Consider the following 17,146-nt stretch of genomic DNA (forward strand, 5'->3'; position numbering starts at 1 on the left):
TACTAAATTTTGTGTGTTTCAAAGGCAGTATATAATTGCGGGGAAAAAAAACAAACCTGAAGCAAATGTTAATAGGAAAAGTTTCTGACCTTTCTGGGTCTTATTAAATGTATTATTAGTGTGGGTGACTTGGAAGTGTGATACCACCATCCAGCAAGTATTTCCATTAATTATTTTCCTTGACACATTGAATAATTTACTAATCACCAGAACAGCAGTAGGTTTTGCTCAGAAGATGCATAATGCACAAAATGCCTTCTGATCTTCCTCTGTTTGAAAGTATATTTTGTGCAATTTTCCCACTTCTTGCCAATGTGAAATTGTGAGCAGATCCTTGGAAACCGTATCCTAGGGATTTGGTGATGTCGAGGTTAAGTTGGTGAACTAATGTTTTGAAGGGCATGACTAATCAGGATCTTGTGCATTCCAAATTTGCATTCATTTTTTAATTGCAGAATTTATAGAAGGCTTTTTATTTTGATAAAGCTGTTGCAGAGTGTCACATTGCAGACCAGCCACAATACAAATTCACCTAGACAGTTACTTTTAAATATATATATTTATTAATAATTACTAATAAATTAAATCTACCCCAATTATGCATGTGTGTGTGTGTGTGTGTGTGTGTGTTACCCAGACCATTAAAGCTTAGGCACTATTCTGGAAAGTTATTCCCAAAGTTCAGTCTTAGAAATTCTGTGTTGAAACTCAGAACTTTTAAACTGATGCTCAGAAGTAATTATGAAGGAGAAGATTGTGTGATCAGACTGCTACAAACTGATGAATCTTTGTCGTGTTGCTTCCAGAGAAATGTCCTCTCATAAAAATGGTTGTCACACTCCTCTCTTCGTTGCATAGGAGAAACAAAATGTGTGACTTCCACAATGCTTCCAAAACCCAGGCAAGGATCAGTCAAAATGACCATCACAATGGACACGATCCAATGCAGGAATTCTCCTGCTTCCTTTACCCAGATATGGGCCAATCAAAATAGCCATTACAATGGTCATGGTGGTTAAATTTCACACAAAGTCATTCCACCTCTGTGTTTTCCGACGTCTGGCTGATCAATACTGAATTGTGTTCCAATCGCATGACTCATAATTGTATGTCTCTCTCTCACCATCTGTTTTTTTCCTCAGTAAACAATCATTGTTCTTGGCTCTTCTTCCAGAGCATCACTTTGTTTATAGTCAATAGTTAATGGTGCCACTCCATCTGTGAATGCTGTAAAAACAGCCTGCAACAACCCCCAAAGTGAAAGAGGAGCTTGTAATAAAAGACAGAGTGGTAAATTCCCTATCAATCAAGCCTGTTGATTGCAATACTATAATTAATATTGAATTGAAGATGAAATGTCTGTGACTACCTTGCAATCCCTGAATTATTATATTACCATAAGCAGAAAAGGAACTACATGGTTAAGCATAACTATCGTATTTTGTTGATGTTATACTACGTCACTCGCAAGTGCATTATATTGCACATACTGAATTGGCATTATATCGTTGGACAAGAAGTTTGGGTGAAAGAACAAATTGTGAACCATAGATTTCAGTCTGTAAACCTAACAATAGAGCTCTGGAAACAGCAAGATAAAGAATACATTTCTCACAGAAGTCGCCTGCTTGGATAAGGAGAGGTCCATAACTGATAAGAGGAGATGCCAGGACTAGAAAACAAAGAGCAGCCCAAATTGACCCCTGTGATCTATCTTGATCAATAGTTTGTAAACCTGACATACTATTGTTAGATGGCAGATAGAACTATATCCAATGGTGTAATGTTATCTGTCTAGAAAGTAGAACTCTAGCCAACAAGGATAAAATGAAGATAATTGTTGAAGGCAACATGTGGAAGAGCATAGCGCAATGACGGGAAGTTGCATATTCTCAGTGAGGAGATAGGAAATCTATGGGCTCACTACCGATAACCTTTAAATAGCCACAAAAAACTCCACCTTAATAAATCACTTTTTTTTAAACTGATATTTCTGATAAGTTACTAAGTAGAATGTAGTCTTTAGACTTCCTTTGTAAAAAGATCATATTACTCGTGTATAGACAGGAGCTGGACTGTGATCAGTTCTATATACATTTATTTAGAATGGAACATTTTTCCTGTGTGAGCTTAACCTTTAAATAGACATTTTGTTTTACAAAAAGGATTTCCCGTAGGTGAATAAGAATGAATGATTTTCAGAAGTCTAATTGCAAGAAGCGATCAATGCTTTGATGATTTGAGGCTCCAGTCAGTTTCATTGATTGATTTCATATCATGGCCTGCACTGTGAAAGTTATCACATACACTTTCAATATAACGGGGCAATGATTTCAAATCTATTATGAACTTGTATTAGAATCTTATGATTGCTCTCAAACAGATTATAGCTTTCATTAATGCTAGATCTGTGATATAACTAAAATTGGTTGTGTTGCAGGCTTCTGTTATTTTTTTCTATTGAGTTACTTTGGTGGTTAGAACAGGGTGCAAACACTTACAGATTTCATAATAAGATTTTGAAAAGACACAGAGGCACCTCACTTCAAGTTGTAAACAGAGTTAATGCTCTCAACTAAAGACTATAACAATGGATTGTTTACTTAAGGAAAAGACATCTGGTGAGAAGAGAAGTTGTATGTTTATGACATGCTTTTGGGAAATTGAAACTGAAACCAGTATTGATCAAGCATGTTATGTGATTGAGATGCTTGAAGAAGCAATATTCAGTATCATCAGCCAGTCATCTGAAAAGACAGAAATGAAATAACTTTGTGAAATAGACACTGCTGTTGTTTTATCCTTGTCAGGTCATTTTGATTTACTCATGTCTGGGTAAAGGAAGCAGGATCATTCCTGTATTGGATCATGATCATTTTAATGGTCATTTTGTTTAACCCTTGCCCATGTTTGTGGAAGTCACATGTTTAGTTTCCCCCTACACAAAGAAGATGGGAGTTGTGATAATTATTCGTATGAAAGAACATTTCTCTGGAAGCAACTTGATAAGGATTTGTAAGTTTTGAAAAGACTGATGACTCAGTGTCTCACCTAATTTATAATTACTTCTCAACATCAGTTTAAAGGTTTTGAGTTTCAACACAGGATTTCTAAGACTAAACTTTGAATTGACTTTTCAGAATTGTGCCTAATCTGTAATGGTTTGGATAATCCACACACACACACACACACACACACACACACACACACACACACACACACACACACACACATTTGCGCATAGTTGGGGTTACATTTAGATTTCAGTAAGATGTTATATTCTTAGTGATTATTAATTAAAATATGGTTTTAAAAATACCATTGTCTTGGTGAATTTCTATTGCTGCTGGTCTATGATGTAACAGTTGAAAAAGTAAGTTCACACATCCTGTGCTTCTCACCACATGAAGTGGCTCTCCACTCTCCGCTCACCTGAATAAAAGCAATGCCTTTATCAGGCTGTTTTTTATTGATTATAGCTCAGTTTTCAACACCATCATCCGCTCGGTTCCGCTTCAAAACTTGGGCCTTTGCACCTCTCTCTGCAGTTTGATCCTTGACTTCCTCATCGGAAGACCACAGTCAGTGCAGATTGATAACGACATCTCCTCCTCACTGACAATCAACACAGGTCCACCTCAAGGATCTGTGCTTAGCTCGCTGCTTTTACTCTCTCTACACAAGACTGAGTGGCCAGGCACAATTCAAATGCCATCTACACATTTGCCAATGATACCATGGTTATTGGCAGAAGCACAGATGGGAATGAGATAGATCAACTAGTCGAGTGATGTCACAACTTAACATTAGAAAAACTAAGGAATTGATTGTGGACTTCAAAAAGGGGAAATTAGGAGACCAGTTGTCATTGAGGGGTTAACAGTGGAGAGAGTAAAGAACTTCAAATTCCTGGGTGTCAGAATCTCTGAAGATCTATCCTGGGGCTATCATGTCAATGCAATCATGAAGAAGGCATGCCAGCAGCTTTATTTTGTTCAGAGTTTAAGGAGATTTGATATGTCGCCAAAGACCTGCACATTTCTACAGGTGTACCGTGGAATGCATTCTGACTGGTTGCATAACTGTGTGGTATGGAGGTGCCAATGCACAGGGCAGGAAAAAGCTGCAGAGAGTTGTAAACTTGGCCAGCCCCATCATGGACATTAGCCTTCACTCCATTTAGGACATCTTTAAGAGGTGATGTCTCAAGAAAGCAGCCTCTATCATCAAGGACCCTCACCACCAAGCCCATGCCCTTTTCTCACTACTACCATCAGGAAGAAGGTACAGGAGCCTGAAGACTCACACCCAGTGCTACAAAAACAGCTTCTTCCACTCCACCATCAGAATTCTGAATGGACAATGAACCTATGGACATTACCTCACTTTTTCACTTATTTGCACTATTTATTTATTTTTTTTAAATCTTTTATTTACAGAATTGTAATTTATAGCAATTTTGCACCTTGTTTTGCACCACCCTGCTGCCACAAAACAACAAATTTTGTGACATATGTTCATGACAATAAACCTGATTCTGATTCTGATAAACAGCGAACACCAGTAATATCACACTATAAATACAAAGTAATCAAAGGATGTTTTGGCCATCAGGATCTATCCAAAATGAGTTATTTTACTAATGAAGGCAGTGCAGATGCTGGTTTATTGCAAGTACATATGCATAAAACACCCTCCCAGTCAGCAGTAGGTACTGTTGTAAAAACATGAAATGTTGGAAGAACTCAGCAGATTATTCAGCGTCCATAAGAGTATAAAAAACATTTCGGGCCTGAGCCATTCTTGAAGAGATGAGCAAAATAAAAACCCTCCTCTGGACACTGCGAAACCTCCAGCATTTCTGTGTTTTTACTACAGTGTCTGCAGACTTTCATGTTTCACACCAGTAGGTACTGTTTATCTCAATTAAAAAAACCTAAAATGTACCTTTTGCATAATGTTAAATTTAACTGTCAATTGCATCAAAACAATTTCACTGTCTAAACCTATGAATATATGAATTAGGAGGAGAAGTAAGAAGGGTTACTGACTATCTGTTGGCTTCCGTGAATGCTGTCTGATCCGTCATTTTGTGTGTTGCCCCTTTGATAACTCTACTCTTCAATTCATCACAAAAGATTTGATTATAATTTCATCTTACCTTTTTTTCATATCAAGAATCTACTTCTGCCTCAGAAATATTTGGACTCTGCTTTCTCCACCCATTCAAACAAAGTATTTTGCCTCTTAAGTGGGAACATGTTTGCATGTTTTTATACCAAGGACCGAAAAAACCACTGTTTTTTTCCAGTTGTATTCAGACAATTGAATCATAATAAACTTAAATTGGATCCTGAACTTGAACTTAAAGGTATCAGACATGAGGAAGTTGCAGAAGTCAAGTGAGAGAGTAATGGATAAACATGAAGAGAGGGATGGAAGATTTTGAATATCTATATTTGAAGAAATTATGTGATAAAGAAAAAGGACTTGATCTAGGACAAGAGAGATATGTATCACAAATTGGGGTTTAAGGAGAGAAGAACATGAGATATTTGCAACTTTCCATTCACCTTGTGAAACTACTTTCATGTTTAATTGGTGTGAAATGCACATATCAGTGGACTAACTTAAGGTCTTAGCACTATTTGAACCTAACAGGACTAACTTTGAGCCCTTCTGGCAGCAACTTTTCTGGTTTCTGCTAACCTGTTCTCTTTCCCCCATCGCCTTTTCAATTCTCTTCCCCCTCACTTCACCTAACCATCCCTCCCCCCTTGATCTCTGCTGACTCCTCCCTCCATTTGCCACCTATCACCTCCTGCCTTGTGACCAACCCTCCACCCCCTACTCTTTTGTTTGGACACCTACTGACATTTTCCCATACCTTGATGAAGGGCTCAAGCCCGAAACATCCATTACGTATTTTTACCTTTGCTATGTTGGGTTTCTCCAGCTTTGTGTATTTTTACCAACCATGATGTCTGCAGATTTTTGTGTTTTACTTCAAACTATTGAAGAGTTTTATTAGGGATAGGATTTATGAGCATTTAGGGAAGTCTTCTCAGGGATAGTCAGTATGGCTTTGTGAGGGCCAGGTCAACTTTCATGAGCCTAATTAATATTTTTGAGGAAGTGGTAAAAGAAATTAATGCAGGTAGGGCAGTAGATATGGTGTTAATGAATTTCAGAAAGGCATTTGACAAGATCCCCCAAAGTAGACTCATTCAAAAAGTCACAAGGCATGGGATCCATGGAACCTTGGCTCTAAGGATTCAGAATTGGCTTGCCCACAGAAAGCAGAGTGCAGCAGTCTGCCTGGAGGCTGATGGCTAGTGGAGTTCCATAGGGATCTGTTCTGGGACCCCTGCTCTGTTGTTGAGAGGTAATGTTGTAACTCTATGAAACTTTGGTTAGACCACATTTGGAATATTGAGTTCAGTTCTGGTCATCTCATTACAGGAAGGATGTGGAAGCTTTGGAGAGGGTGCAGGGGAGATTTACCAGGATGTTGACTGGACTGGAGGCAAGTTAAACAGAGCTAGGGCTTTTCTCTTTGGAACTAAGAAGGATGGAAAATGATTTAATAGAGGTCTACAAGATTATGAGAGGCATAAGGCCTTTTCATAGTCGGCCTCCGGATGAAGGCTGGCTTAAAAGCTGAATGTAAAGGTATTTCATGGAGGGAGAGGGGTGAGTGAGTTGGGTCATGGGCTTATGACATCACCACAACTCATCAGCCCACCCCAACCAGCCACTTGGAATGGCATTACATTCATGCAGAGCGCTGCGCTCCACCGCTGACCCTTTGCCCAAGAGGGATTGCAGTCGGTGCCTTGGAGCCATCCAGGGCGCATTCATGGAGGTGTCTCCTGATGTAAGGGTGGAGAATCTCTGCCTTTACACTTGGACTTTTTAACCAGGCGACATCTTTTTAAGGTGAACGGAGGAAAGATTAGTGGAGATATCAGGGATAAGTTTTTTTTTCCACAGAGAGTATTGGTTGTCTTGGTTAGGGAATTAAAATAGAGGTTTATTAGTGTGAGGTAGGGAGTGTTTTGATTGTTGAGTGGGGTTCAAGAGGTCAAATGGCCTGTACTATGCTTTAATTGTTCCATGTTCTAACTCAGTGAGTGACACACTTGACTAAAGTGTAGAAACATCAAACCCTAATGTACAGCATAGAAGCAGGTCATTATCTACACGTCTATGCTGATCACTGAATCGGGCAAAGCTACTGACCGGCCAACCTTCTACAGGAGCTCTATCAAGGAAAGGATGCTTTTTCACTCAGAGAGTGGTGGCAGAATGGAATGATCTTCCAAAAGAGATAGTTGTGGCAGGGACCCTTCTGTCATTTAAGAGAAGGTTGGTTGTGCACATGGATGTGAGGGGTTGGAGGGTTATGGGCGGAGAGCATGAGGGGGAAGCTAGTGGAGTTTTTCAAGTGAACCGGCGTGGACTTGAAGGGCCAACATGGCCTGTTTCCACGCCATAAACAGTTATATGGTTATTACACCTGTCTAAACCAAACCCACTTGCCTGCATTAATTACGTATCCTCTATGCCTTGAATATGGTTACATTTTCTGCATCTACCACCACTGCTCCATGTGTGAAAATCTATTCCCTCAGATCTCCTTTAAACTTCCTCTCTCACACCTTAAACACATGCCTACACCCTATGGTGATTGTTGTGTACAAGCAGTGGTAACTTCTAAGGCTCATACTTCGAGAGGATGAATAAGATATACACTGATATTATTTTATTTGGTAAATGGTCAGAGTCAGAGGATAAAACTCTGATTTCAAACACTTGTATCGACCGTGCTTTGCTTTTATTAGAGAATCCTAAGATTTACTTCCTCTTCGGCTAAAAAGTGGCCATTTGAATCCTCCATCAAGCTACAAAATCGAGGAAAATTCACACTATGAATGACAGTCTATGCAAATTTAATATCTTGTCTGAAGGATTCTGTAATTGATTTCACTTTGACTCCATGACAGAAAATAAAAGTATCAGTGAGAATTTCTGCTCCTCTTCTCTTTAAGATAGGACTACTGACTATTTCACAGACATATTTCAAGACTCTTACTTGGGGTTAACTTGAGATTATGACCTCAGAATAGACAAGGTACCCTGACAACCTTTAGCTTTACCATTGTCATCTAACACTCACAGATATAAATTGAAACTGATTTTGATAAATTCAGGTTTTCATGCAGGTGCCAGGAACCTCTAATATGCACTGGTTAATAAAAACATAGAATGTGTGAAGAATGAAGGACGCTGCTCCTCAGAAACATTTAATTTTTATTTAAAAGGTGAAGTAATTTTTGTGTTTGTGGCATGATTATAACGAGGCTTTGTTGAACAATTTTAAGCATTTAGTAGGCTAATGCGAGCTGGCATTTCCAAATGAAGTAAATACTGTCTGCAAGCAGTTGAATTATTAGATGCTTGATATAGTTCCCTGTGATGCATCAACTGTCTCAAAGAAAATTGCATTTGATTATTAACAGAAATGTCTGTGGAATAATATAATTTTAAAACTTGAAAGGCTTATTTAAAAAATATGTAAATAAAATTTGCTTAAAGCAAATAAGGGAGTGACAGTTAATCATTTATTTGTGAAACAACATTTATGTATTTTTTAAATAAAAAGTCTGAAACAACAGACAACATTTTAGTACTTTAATTATCTATATTTTTAATTGGATGGCCACTGATTTCCAAAAAGTACAATTGAATATAAAATGTGTGACAACTTGAAGTTTGATTTAAAAAACATCTGATACAGGTTGTTCATATATACTATATTTCCTGTTTTAAATCAATTGTTTTCATTCAATGAATATAAAATCCACTTGCAAAGTGGACCTTGTGGTCGCACTAGGCATGCAGCAAGCATGCAGAGATGAAAGTGAGTTGAACCAACTGACTTTAATAGAACTCTCACATGCAATTAAATCCCTCAGAACCCGAAGATCCTTGCGACTCCTGGGACCTTTATGACATCATCCGCCAGGCTGCGGGCTTGCTCCGCACCTGGAGCTCTCACAGATCTGCCTATGACTCCGTGAGCTGATTTGCCTATTGTGTGGGTGAGCTGCCATAACCTTCAAATTTGTGCTTTATACAATACTTTATAACTATCAAAAAAGTACTCCCCAAATGGTATTAATATGCCCTAATAAGGAGTGACAGAGGAATTAAGAAGTGTTATGTTTTCTGTTCAGTAGTTTTAGAAAAATTATTAAAAGTACACCGTTTTTAAATTTCTTGATTAGATTTCAGCTATTGCTGTATATTTTAATAAAAGATACAATAGTGGCAACGGGTACAGGATTTGGTTCTCCCAAAACCTTTATTTTTCAAGGGAATATGTGGTTACTGATTCATCATTCTAGATTGCGAAGATTAGATGTGGTTGTTAAGTCAGTGGTACATCTTATCTGTGGTGTCGTCACTGATCGGCACCATATTAATTAATTTCTTTGCAGCTTTGCAATACTCAGCCCAGGACCACAGAGCATTGCAGAGGAATTAACAATTTCAGATTAAAAGTAAAAACACTAAAATGCTGGAGGAAGGCATCCAGTCTTACAGTGTCCTTGGGAGATAAAGATATATTTGCTGATGTTTTGGGCTTGAGCCCTCCTTCGAGGAAGAGGCAATCTTTGTTTCTAACAATTTCAGATGCATGGTCAAGATTAGTGATCACACTAAACCTTCTTCTTTCCTTTGTAACCTAATTTCTAATCTATAGGTCTTCCTCGGGCTTTGAGCTTGAAGAAAATAGAAACATTGTTGCAGCATTAGGTCATTTGGTCACCCCCACATTTCCCCTTGTTTCTGGGCTCCACCCACTTCTTGGTGCATTCCCTAGCTCTTTTAACCATCCTCCCAACACTTCCTCGTTATCACAGTTCTGCTTCAGCTGTAATTGGTTGTGGCCTGCAAGGATGATCAACAATCTTCGAAAACACAGTGGCTGCCAACAGGAAATGATGATGTAATTTGTGAACAGGCATGCTTTAACCTGAATACCTCTGCTACCTGGGATTATTAAACTTACACTTGTGTCTTCCCTGTTGGATTCAAAGAAAATTCCGTGCAACGTACAAATAAGACAGGAGTGAAGGTCAGCTGGTCTGATTCTAGATTTGATTCAGAAACTTGTGTTTCATATCCATTCATTTGGATTGTGCAACTGATGCCTGTGTAGAGCAATAGTGTCCTTCCTGAGCCCTATTTTTAAAATCATATCATTATGCATTATGTGTAATACGTGTCGAAAGAACCAAAGACTTGTTGATCCAAACCGAGGCTTTTATTAACTAAAAGACTGGAGCATAACACAAGTAGGTTGACCAGTCCAGAATGACCTGGTCTGGCTAGGAGCAATCCTTTAAGTCCTGCCAGTAGGTGTGTCTACACTCTCAGCCACTCACAGTCATCCTACATGACCATCTGTACATATGTACACATTGGTGATAGAATCTGTACTATTTCAATATGTGATTAAAGAAGCCAGAGATCTTCCTGCTAGGTTCAGTGAAAGATCTGGTCTAGGTGTATTATCAGCCCAGCACAGACTTAACTGAGGATGGCCTAATGCAGAACGTGTCTGGTTGTAAGGCCATGTCTGAACCATCCTCTACTAATTTTTTTTACTAAATCAGCTTGGATTGTGACTTGGAACAGAATCTATAGATGGTGGCATTCCCATGTTGCTGCAGCCTTTGTCCTTCATGGTGGCCATGGGTACATATTAGGATGGTAAATATCGGAGCAATTTTGTGTATTTTACCTGTAATTTGCACCCAAAGTGAACAAGCAAATATTTGGAGTGTTAATCAAGCAGATTGTTTTATCCTGGAAAATCTCAGCAAAGTCAGACAATGGCTAAGGAAAGAGAACCAGAGTTAATATTTCAGCTTGGACACTTGGTTCTCTTTCCACAGGTATGGCCTGGTCTGCTGAATATTCCCCATATTTTCTGCTCTTATTTTTGTGGATGATATTGTATTTTGTCGGGGTTATTCAAGTTGCACTCGTTTGAGAGAGGAAAATTAGCATAACCCATCCTTATGAACCATGCAAATGGATCTCGTAAAATTTCCACAACTTGACCCAGCTTTGTATTTATTAATTTTATATCATAGCAATTATATCAAGCACGATTAAACCGCATTGAACTGTTCAAGAAATGATTTCAGCTGTAGTATTTATCATCTGTAAACTCTCCTTTTATTTTTACAAATTTTTTTTTTAAAGTGTAAGAGGAATACTGAACCAAAAATTATGACATCTGCATGTGGCTTTAGTCTCGCATTTTCCAACCAAATCTGTGGGAAAATGACTAAATGCCACAATGTTTCATTACTCCTTTGAAATCTACGTCATCTGTTAAAACCCAGTCACGATTTAAATGATATAGACCCTAATTTCCTTTACAACAGGGGTGTCAAACTCAAATTCACAGAGGGCCAAAATTAAAAACTTGGACTAAGTCATGGGCCAAACTAAATGTTTATTGAAAATTTTCAACAACATCTGCATGTTTTCTTTTCTTTCAACATATGTAATGTTAAACTTTTTCTTATTAAAATAAATGTTTGACAATAGTTTTGGTTAAACTCTTTCCAGAAAAAGCATTAACAAATGAGAAATAAAATATTCAATAAATAATATTTCTCTATAGCCTTTAAGCTCCTTTTAAATGTATTTTTTTTCAAAAGCCTACAAGTCAAAAAAATAACAACTTGCTTCAATGACAAACAGGTTTTTCTTTTAAAATGATGAACATATAGTCTGCCTCCCACCTGTCTTGAAAGGTCCTGTTTTCTGTCTTTCGTTTGGCCATTTTTCGTAAGGGGTTTATTACATGTGAGTTGGGCGACAGGTCGCAGATACTAATGAAAGTAAAGAGAAGAGGTGGGGGCGATTAGTGGGCTGACGGGCCAGCACCAATGCATTTGCAAAGCACTCTGGGATTTGTAGTATTAGCTGTGCATGCGCTATACTGGCGCAGCGGCCAGCGGGCCAGCTCTAATACATATTTGATATGATCTTGCGGGCCAAATATAATTATATCACGGGCCAAATTTGGTCCGCGGGCCTGAGTTTGACAGGTGTGCTTTACAACAATAAAATAAATGCATGTTTGCATATCATGCCTCTTCTTTTAAAATCCAATGACCTAGAAATTGGATCCATTCACACTGGTATTAGTGCAAAATACACATAAAAGCTGTTTGTTATTTTTGGAAAAATATGGAATTCTTGTCTATCGTAAAATTGAATTGGGTGCTGGATTGTGATTCTCCTTAGTGTGGCTAATGTTTCTCTGTTGTTGTTCACCCATGTGATGAAATCATTGATATGCACATTGGTCATCTCAGCCTAACTGACAGGAATTGGATCAATAATTTGCAACAATAACCTTTGTTTTTAACCCCAATCCCTAATAAGTCAAAGAGCAACCTCACAGTAAATTGATGAGATGTGAATGAAAGGGTGACCCTTAGGACATTGATATGGATGTCTACACCAGCTTATCTCATTTTTTAAGGCTCTTTATCATTGTTAGGGCTCACAGAAACCTTACAGTCAAAATCCTTGACAGATAATATTAAAGAGGAACAGCTGAGGGGTCAGTAGGTAATAGGAGGATTGAGTAGTGGTGAAGGATAATGAACTAATAGAGCCCAACAGAGGAGAAGGATGTTGAAAGACACAGCAAGAAAGTGAAAGTCAGGTGGGGGGTGGGGGAGGCAAATGGAAGCAGGAGGTGGTGAAGGTGGAGATAACTGCTGAAGGAAGTAGATTGGTAGAAACAATATAATGGATGGTGGCCAGATGGGAACAGTGGAGGGAGGAGATGGGTGTGCAGGACCTATGCTGGAGGACATTAAGTAAGGAAATAGGAAGGAACAGGTTAATGGGGGATGGAGGGCAATTGGAAAGACAGTTGTATATTAGAGGACTTGGGTGGATAAGAAAGAGAGAGAAAGGGACTGAAGGGGAGCAGATTACTTGGATAATTCAATATTCATGCCACAGGGCAGAATACAAGGAGCTGCTCCTCAAGCTTGTATTTGGCTTCATCAATGGAGGAGGCCAAGGACAGGCCAGACAATATGGACTGGAAAGGGAAATTAAAATGGCTGGCAACTGGTAGCTCAGCAAAGCAGCTGCCTCATCTGACCTTGATCTCACCAATAGACATTCAGAGCATTTTTGTTTGTATGTAGGGTGTATGGTGTGTTTGTATGTGTCCACTAATATCCAAATATATGCTGTTTCATCAGGCTGTATATACAATCAAATGAAAATAAACTTGAATGGAATGCATTAATGTTTTAAGGTAGCACTCAAGGTGAAAACCACTGTAATGGTTTTCAAAAGGCACGTTTTCTTAACTTCACAAATTTTAGGGGGATTCACTTGATCAGGCATAAGTGATAATTATATCCTTCATGCAGGATCGAGGTTCAACTCCAATTTTTAGATGAAGATGTATTTTTCATTGTCTTCATTATTTGATGAGCTGGAACTTTCTCTTATAAAACGGTGGAAGAACTAATTACATTTGTTTTAATTTATCATTGGTAGTTCACTTCATTTTTCCTGTCTTTAAGTGAAAGCTATTTCCTGGCAAAACCCTCCCTGGTTAGTATTTTGTATACTTAATCCATAAAGCTAATTTTGTGAATAAATTGCAATTTAAAGTTAATCACTTAGTATAGTGGAGAAAGCTAATAATTATTTAAGTTAGCACCACCCGTCTTGTCATTGTTTTGAAGTCTGAAGTTTGTTGTCCTATACATAGGTACAATATACAGATGCAATGAAAGTCTTAAGAGTTTGGTATGGTGACACCAATAACCCAGGCAAAACTCTCTCCACCATCTAGATCCTAGAACATCTACAGGGAACGCTGCCACAGAGAGCAGCAGCAATTATCACGGAGCCACACCACCCAGTACATCCTCTGTTCTCGCTGCTGCCATCAGGAAAGAGGTCTAGGTGCCACAAGACTTGCCCCACCAGGTTCAGGAACAGCTGCTCCCCCTCCACCATCAGACTCCCAACAACAAACTCAATCAGCGATTCCTTTAAGCACTATTTTTTTTTCGTTTCTGTATTGAGCAGCTTATTTACAATTCTTTATTTGTTTACATGCGTACGTTGAGTTCAATTCTTTTACGCGATCAAGAAGTGGTAATTCTGCCTGGCCTGCAGGGAAAAAAGAAACTCAGGGTTGTATATGATGTCACGTGTATAATCTGACACTAAATCTGAAAAGTACACAAGTGCTTGAAACGACTCCGTTTCCCCTGCAAGCAACGGCTGCCAACATGGAATTAACTGTTAATTAATTGGAGATGCTCATTTGAAACTAAATTACAAATAAATTACTTTAAAACTGCGAGTTTCCCTCGTTGGAATACCCAAAGAATTTGATGGTAACTCAACGGCTTCCTGAATCAGAAATGGGGTTCATTTCAAAGGGCAGTTTGAGGAGAACCATTTCGAAGTGACGCTGAATATTGGTCTGATTTTTTTTTCCCTAAAGACACAGTAAACCAGAGGGTCATCAACTTGGAGCTTTGCTTTTTTCCCCCATCAAATTTATTCAACTGGCACCTCCTGCGATGTGTCTTCACCGTCTATTCAAGTTCTCTGGACGAACTGGTCTCCTGCCCAGAATTACCATCATGACCTTCTCAATTCAGGTCTCGGGGTGATTCCAGGAAGACACCCAGTCGGCGGCCGTGGTCACCAGCTGAGACATTGATCTGTAAACCTACCGTTTAGCCGGAAAGGGGAAGAAGGAAGATGGGATTTCTAGTTCACATGCAAGGTTTTAAGGCGCCCTCTCCAGTTAAATGCAACAAAAAAAACCGGGTGACAGGGGGAGTTTATCTGTCTCTTTCAGAAATCTGATTTGTGCAAATCCCCGGCTCTCTGTCCCATCAAGCTCGGACCTGCGATAAAGAAAGACTATCCATCCTCCAAACTTTGCAAGATCTCACGCTCCCAATTTGGAACACTTTCCGAGTGAATATTTACGGGGGATCGTGGAGCCAGCCTGTACACCAATGCATGCTCTGAATTACTGCAGCGACCATATCATTTCACTGTTTCAAAGGCCTTAACTGGATTCTCCGCCAACGACGAGAAGGAGCGCTGGCCAGAAACAAATACTTATCGGGGTCGGATTAAACGATCGGAGAGAAGACGGGCGGGTCAGCGCTGCTAGAAAGTGCAGCCTGTTTGAATGCACGGGCCGTCGCGTTCTCGGGGTGCGCCTGTTGAATGGGTCTGTGGGACGACACAAAGGGGAGAGGCGCCTGTGCGGACTCGGTGATGCAGCCACGTTCCCCAAGCGGGGCAGTCGCTCGCCGCGGATTCGAGCGCACGGAAGCCCGGGCTCGCCTCCGTCCTCCCCGACTCTCTCTCCGAAGCTCAGCCCAACGGCCGGAAGTTTTTTTTTCCTAACGACCACCCCCTCCCCCCCCCCCCCTCCAGGCGCTATTAAAAAGAGCCTCCTTCCCCGGAAGTGAGTGCCAGTGTTGGAGGGGGGGCTGCTTAAACATGGCTGCAAAGTCGGACGGGACGAGAGCCGCCTCCATGCACAATTTGGGTCAACGCCCAGCGGAGAGCGAGGAGAGGGGCCCGGCAGCAGCGGCTCTCGGTGGCCCGGTGTCGGGCGAGCAGGACTCCAGCTGCTGCCACAGTTCGTGTGTGCACTCGGTGATCCGCCAGCGCCAGGAGTACTCGTTCGCGGACTGTTGCTGGGTCCTGGGCGCACTGCTTGTCTTCTTCTCGGACGGGGCCACCGACGTCTGGCTGGCCGTGGACTATTACTTCCAAGGCGACTTCTGGTGGTTCGGGCTGACATTGATTTTCGTGGTGGTGCCGTCTCTGGTGGTCCAGGTGTTGAGTTTCAGGTGGTTCGTCTACGACTATTCGAACGACGGTGGCAGCGGCGCCCGAACCCAGGCGGTCGCGGGAGGAGCCGTCGCCACCGAGGACGCAGTCGATCAGTTCAGCACCAAGGAGAGCGAAGCGAGGCAGCGCCGGAATGCCGGCACCTCGCCTTGCTGTCGGCTGTGCATGTGGTTCTTTCAGTCTCTCGTCCACGTTCTGCAGCTTGGACAGGTCTGGAGGTAAAACTACAGCACTCTGTTTAAACAGATAGTTTAACTCCATTTGAACGGTAGAATTGCTGTATTTCAGCTCTGATATTTTAATCCAAATCGACCACTTGTTCTGTAGGGTGGGGCGTTATTTCGTGGGTGGAATTCACGTTTAATGAAGAAATTTGGATGTAATGTGTCAATCAGGGAGATCTTGGACCAATTTAAATTTGTTTGCAAATAGGTGATGAACAAAGGAAAGTACTTGTTCTAATGGTTTTGAAGTAACTCTTTTCTAAAGTAAACATCTTCAATATCTATGTAGTTTATTTCATGAAAACTTCAGAATGCATTTATTTATTAGTTATCTTGGATATCTATCTCTATTGGTAACCTGACTGGAGTAGACAAAAGAGGCAGGAACGACAGACATGGAGTGCAGTGGTACAACTTTCCAACAAAATCCGAAATGGCTCAAAATATTGCCCATTTAAATATACTGTTCGGAAAATGTGAATTCCAGTTTCTGTATGTGGATAAGGGGCAGTTACTCTACCTTGCCTGTGCCAAAATGGGTATTTTTAAGTGGAACAGCAGCAATAAGTAATGTAATTTCTTCAGTTTTTAAGCAACATTTTTTTAAAAAGGCATTCATTCCAAAATTGAAAGGATTGGCATGAATGAAGAACACCAGGAACATGTAAGCTAGAGGAAGAGTTGGAAGCATGCTACATTATAAATTAGGGGTTATTTTACATAATTGCGCCTGCTAAGAGGAAGCCATGATTGAGATGCTTTCATCCCATAACCAGTTTTGATGTGTTCTTCAATTATGAATGTAGGAATTAAATATTTTCATGCACGTTAATCAAGTTAATAGCACATTACACCTCATCCCTACCTCTTATTTTCAGTAATTATGTTTCACACTTTTCTGTTTGGAGTTTAATAGCCAAGTTATCTAAATGACAGAACATAATAGAAAATGGGTTGTA

At 40.0% G+C, this 17,146-nt stretch overlaps 1 protein-coding gene across 25 annotated transcripts in view; it reads left to right on the plus strand.

The window, feature by feature from the left end:
* The window catches only part of xkr7b (XK, Kell blood group complex subunit-related family, member 7b), a 259,515-nt gene that overhangs the window by 63,059 nt on the left and 179,310 nt on the right, over window positions 1-17,146 (plus strand). For 20 of the 25 annotated variants that reach the window (XR_011339886.1, XR_011339884.1, XR_011339882.1 and 17 more), the window contains one exon: window positions 8,979-9,104. The gene's annotated coding sequence lies outside the window, so the exon portion shown is untranslated. Of the gene's footprint in view, window positions 1-8,179; window positions 8,325-8,978; window positions 9,105-9,769; window positions 11,534-13,921; window positions 16,182-17,146 lie in introns of those variants that run through there. The other 5 variants (XR_011339879.1, XR_011339887.1, XR_011339885.1 and 2 more) reach the window with 5 other exon arrangements.

This window comes from Narcine bancroftii, chromosome 6, assembly GCF_036971445.1.
Source record: "Narcine bancroftii isolate sNarBan1 chromosome 6, sNarBan1.hap1, whole genome shotgun sequence".
Taxonomy (NCBI): domain Eukaryota; kingdom Metazoa; phylum Chordata; class Chondrichthyes; order Torpediniformes; family Narcinidae; genus Narcine; species Narcine bancroftii.